This window comes from Silene latifolia, chromosome Y (genome assembly GCF_048544455.1).
Source record: "Silene latifolia isolate original U9 population chromosome Y, ASM4854445v1, whole genome shotgun sequence".
NCBI lineage: Eukaryota > Viridiplantae > Streptophyta > Magnoliopsida > Caryophyllales > Caryophyllaceae > Silene > Silene latifolia.
The window spans coordinates 300,273,594-300,279,593 of NC_133538.1; the positions used below are offsets into that span (position 1 = coordinate 300,273,594).

Sequence of the window (6,000 nt, forward strand, 5' to 3'; positions counted from 1 at the left end):
CCCGATTTGGTGACTGAGACCATCAATCAGGTTCAGATCATTCGAGAGCGTATGAAAACCGCTCAAGACCGACAGAAATCTTACGCCGATGTCCGTCGTCGACCACTTGCCTTTGAGGTTAATGATCGAGTGTTCCTTAAGGTATCACCTATGAAAGGGGTGAAACGGTGTGGTGTGAAAGGAAAGCTGAGTCCCAAATACATTGGACCTTTCCGTGTTCTTGAGAAGATTGGTCCCGTTGCTTACCGTTTGGAGTTGCCCCCGAATTTGAGCAAGGTTCATGATGTCTTCCATGTATCTCAATTGAGGAAGTACATTAGTGATCCGAGCCATGTCATTCAAGAAGAAATCCCAGATTTGGAGCCTAACTTGACTTTGGAAGAAAGGCCAATCCGAATCCTCGAAAGAGCAAACAAGCAACTTAGAAACAAAGTTGTGCCCCTAGTTCGTATCCTTTGGCGTTGTGGAAATGTCGAAGAAGAAACTTGGGAGCCTGAATCTTCTATGTTAGCTAAATATCCCGAACTTTTCTCGTGAGGTAATTCTCTTTCCTTTATCTAATTCTTGTGAGTTTTAGCTATCCTTTCGAGTGTTCCTCTCCTTCTCTTAAATACTCTCCGCGTTAGTATTCCTTGCTTAGTTGTTTAAAAGTCGTAGTTAGAGTTTGGTCATAGCTAGTGGAGTTATTATCCTTATTATAAAGTTTCGAACTAAAGATTTTTGAAAATGTTTTAATGTTTTTCACTGGTTTTAACGTCAATGAGTGGTAAAGCTCGTTATTGGAGACGTCCGATAATTGGTTTTCTCATTTGTTGGTGTAAAAATATATATTTTTATGTCTTTGATTTGGAATGTTGATGTTCTTGAACGGCCGATGAGGATATTCCGTTCCATTGAAAAGACACTTATATTTCGTACGTTCATATTTTGAAGGTTTTGTTTACTTGATTTTAAAGAGATAGACCTACATATATACAATGTTCCTTCTTCTAAGTTTCGGGGACGAAACTTCTTAAAAGGAGGGAAGATTGTAACACCCCGTAAATTTGAAGACCTTTATTATAATTTAAAAGTAATATTTTAATCTATTTAAATTTAATATTAATTTATTTGAAATAAAATTTATTTGATAAAATATAATCTTATTTTATTTTGAAGAAATGTAATTATTTTTGATAGTTTAGAAATGTTTAAAAGTGATTTAAACTATATTTAAACCTTTTCCTTTGATAAAATAGAATTCTGATAATTGTCGTAATATTGGGATTTCACCATTTCTTACGGTCGTTGGGTAAATGAGTTTGGATATTGGGCAAATGAGTACTTAATCTTTTAGTAAAATCGTGTTTAAGAACTTTAATATTCTCGGAAATCGCGTTCGACGAATATTTCTAATTACCGTCGAAGCAAACCCAAAACGTAAACAATTGACCCACCCTTCCCATGCCATTTGACCGGCCATCTCCCTCCATATGCCTCCTATTTCAATTTTTATTTCCTCCATAATTCACTCTCTCTCTTCGTTTCATCAAACACCAAATTCCTCTCAAAATAACCTCCTTACAATCCCTAAAACCACCATAAATCTTTCATTTCTCCACCAATTTGCATAAAACTTATATATTTGGAATCCTCTCTTCAATCCTCGTCTACTAGTAAGCTTTATTTTCATTTCCCCCAATTTCGTTTCGGGTCTTATCTTTTTAGGGTTTCGAATTTAAGCTTAATAATTGTGTTTTTGTTGTTCTTATAGGTGAAGAATATGCAGATGAGTTAGGAGACTCATTTATTGTGGAAGATGATGCATAATTTCGGTCTATAGGATCTTTCTTAAGTTTATTTTGCTCTCTTTCTAGCTTAAGGTAACTATTCCGAGTTACTCGACGATTTAATGTCACATAGATGTTGTGTTTGTTGTTTGTTAAGTGTTTAGGTGATTGATAATGTGTTAGTTTCGTTTTTCACATGACTTGTGATGTTAAAGTTTACTAATTTGTGGTTATTTCATATACTTGAGTATTGAAACGAAATGGGTATTGTTGATTGTTGCTTGAGACGGTATTAAATTGAACTTGAAACGGATTTTGGTAGGAAAAAGAGAAAAGGACGGAAAAACCGCCCAAAACAGCCCTTAAAATGGCGCGGCAGACCCGGCAGGCCCGATGGGTCCGGCCCGAACTTTGACCTGTCACTTTGACTCGGGTCTTGGGTCTATTGTTTGATGTTTTGGGTCTTTTGTTTGCGTATTTATGTATTTTGGTATTTTTGGCATGTGGGTAATCATTATTATGCGAGAATTTAATTGAATTGGATAGTTTGTAAGTTGGAATATATTTCCTTATGTTGATAGTTTTTCACATGATAGAAATTGGAAATGGCATGAGAATGATATTGTGATGAATTTTGTGATTTGGGCCAAAGTAGACCAAGACTCTGAGCTGGGCCAGATTGACCAAACGAGTTTGGTCAAACTAGGTTTAAACCGGTCAGCCTCGATTTGACCGATGACCCGTCACGGGACTCGGGTCGAGGGTTTGTCTTTGAGGTGAGATTGGTTGTTATTGAATGTTTTATGTTGATGCCTTGATATTTGTGATTATCATTTCACATGTTGGTTGTTGGATGCTTTGGATGCCTTATGCTTGAGTCTTGTTGCCTCTTTGCCATTTTAGCTTGTTCTCATGGATTATGGTACTGTTGGTTAGCTGAAATTTGGATTATTATTGATATTGGAGATATTGTTGGATTCTCAGCTGAATATGCTCTTGTGTAGCCTTTCATATGCTAGGGTGTGTATGATCATTTGTGTGTGCAAGTTTGGACTCTTTGCCCCTCTTATCGTTAAGTGGGTGTCCTACTTGTCTTGTTGTGGTGTTGGTATCTTAAACCATCGTCATAGATAGGCCCTTATAGTCTTTGACGAGTGTATGTTCACCCCTTAATAGCCTTTGTGTCTTAGCTTGGTGGGTTTATATCCAAGTTAGGGTATGACTTCCTGACGTACTCTTTGAAGTATGTAGTCAGCTTAAGTACTAGCCAACCCTTTGGTGGACTCCTTAGGGGTACTCATGTGTTGTTATCATGGGTCTTGGATGCGGTAGTTTTCCGCATGTCACTAGGTCTGCGCAGGTTTAGGATTAGAGTGTTTACCTTACCTCGTGGTATAGACTCGAGTTACAGAGTGACTATTGACTGTACTAAGAACTTATGCATGTCTCTAGATATATTGTCCTTTCTTGTTTGATGATTCTATGAATCATAGTGGGTGAGATCCAACCCGGCTATGGTTGATAGAGTTTGGATTCTTGGATGTTATGTGATTCAAATGATAGTGTAGTATGAGTCGGTCTAGTATTCACATGCTAGGACTATGTGTTGTTATATTGTTGTTCACATGATAAGCACGATTGTCTAGCATCTATATGCTAAGGCTATGTGTTATTCATATTCATATTCTTATGTTTAAATGTTATATTAATTATGAAATTTCGTGGCTGGGACAACTCGGAGTTACTCCCCACTGACTGTGTCTTTCGTATTTGTATAAAATGCGATCGACATGTATGGTGATGCTTATATGGGGTTCATGGACGAGCTAGCGAGCAAAGTAACCTTGGGACTTACTTTGATTTGGTTTTATTTGTAGAGACTCTTATATGAGTTTTTATGTCACATACATTTTAGGGACATATGTCTCCCTCTTTACATTTGGTTGTATAACTTTGCTATTCGCGACTTTAGCGATGGTTATGTTATGAAACTTCTATTTAGACCTTGTATGTTTTGACACCTTTCAATTTGGATATTTTTATAACAGGTTTTAAAAATTATAGGTTTTTACCCAAATGAACCTAATACAAACATATCTATGCAGTTTTATTCTAGAATTACGTGTTTACTTTTCCGCAATGAATGAGGGTGTCACAGTTGACGTGTTTTTAGTTTTTAAACGCTCCAATATTTCAAGATTGTTTGAAACAAATAGTTATTGCAGCATTATTACTCACAAGTCACAAGTTACAATTTTAACAATTTTACAATCTACATGGTGTTATTAATATTATCACTTTGCAAATGTTCACTATATTTCTAAGCTCGAAGAAACACCAACAATTATATTCTTGGGTGATTATACTATGTAAACTTTTATTAACTCACCAAGATATCATATCTATGGAATCTGTGGTGAATATGGCTACTTTAATATATATGTTTTATATCACAATTTTCAAAGCAAATCCGTGCAATTTGCACGGGTTAACACTAGTTATTCGTAATATCAAGCAAATGTCAACAAACTTAGCTTATAAAGTCAAGAGCAAAAAAAAAAAGTAGCTTACAATGGTGCTATCCTTAACGGGCTGACTGATTTTATCGATATGGACCTGGAGAGGAATGAGTGGAGACCCGACCTGATACAGAAGAAATCGGAGCTCATTGATCCTCCCCAAGATGATGGGTGACGACCATTTATCCGACGCCTGAGCCTTCATCCAAGATTGCATGTTCTGGCAACGTAACGCAACATTGTTGCCCATGCTATTGAACATCTCTTCTGGAATGGGTACTTCTAGGATCGTTTCCAGCGAATCCTCTCTCTCCAAATTCGGACACAGTTTCCTCATTTCGAGAAATCAAATTTTGCAATGCAGAAACTAGTGGAAAAAATGGTAAATTCGTTAGAAGAATTTTTTTTCCGAACCCGTTAGAACCAGTCTTATGATATAAATAACTTACAAATTTGAAGACATGAATTCGAAAAGGAGTTATATGAGTTATTTGTTTAACTAAACAAGAAATTTGGGAAGGGAAAAAAAATGTGTAATGTGGAGTATAAGATGAGAAACTCAACATGTGAAAGGTTACCCTTTATTTTAGGAGTTCTTTGGGTGGGAATTCAACTACGAATTTGGGTGAACAAAATTCACGCTTATTTGTGAAAAAATGAAGATCAAGTCCCAATATTGCTAAAATCTACGTCTCCATTTTATTTTTATTGTCCCATTTTCTCCAAATTTTATACTATTTTTATTGTCTCCTTATTCCTTAATAATAAATTAGTAACCTACCACTAATACCCTAAGTTTTTAATTACCATTCACCCTATCAAAATTGTAATATTGTAATGTCATTCTTGTTCTTAATTAGAAAGGTAGAGTAGTAACTTTATCTTATTGGTTAAATCCTTTCCAAAAAAGAAAATACGATAATAAAAGTGGGATGAAGGAAGTAGTATAGTTTATGATTATTAAAGAGTATTTTATTTTCACACGTAATTTTAACTCATATAAATAGTTTTCGTAATATCTATGAGCATGACATAAATTTAAGATTAAACATAAGAGAAGATTATACTAATATACCAGTCCCTCCATCCCATAATATAAATTGTTTCCTATCTTATATATATATATATATATATATATATATATATATATATATATATATATATATATATATATATATATATATATATATATATATATATATAATTGGGTTGAAACGCTGTGGATGCGCCACGTGTCAACCTTGACCTTAAATATACACGTATTAATTACAGCTGAAATTAAATACAAACATAATAAATGTTGTATAAATCTCAGCAAAATATTAATTATAGTTTAATAAATTTTATTATAAAATTACATTAAATAATTACGGTGATTTGATTCTAAATTTACTAAAATGTTATTTTGATAAAAAATTCTAAAATGTAAATAATTACGTTCATTGTGAAAAAATGCTCTCAATTGAGTATAATTTTCATTATATTTATTAAAATATTTATTTTGATATGCAGAGATGATTAAAGTGAGTGTCTCACAATGTTTTACATTTACGTAAAAAAAACATTTTGAGAAAGTTATAAAACTTAGACTATTAAATTTATTAAGAAAAATATATTTGGAAGAGTCATTTTATATATTAAAAACACAACTTTAAGAAAACTACTAAGAGATAATTTTTTTATAGTCTGGGAATGAAAAAAATTATATTGGA

The 6,000-nt window shown here is 33.7% G+C and overlaps 1 pseudogene; it reads right to left on the reverse strand.

Moving 5' to 3' along the window:
• The window catches only part of LOC141631016 (uncharacterized), a 28,679-nt pseudogene extending 24,054 nt beyond the window's left edge, over positions 1-4,625 (reverse strand).
• Positions 4,626-6,000: the final 1,375 nt, after the last annotated feature.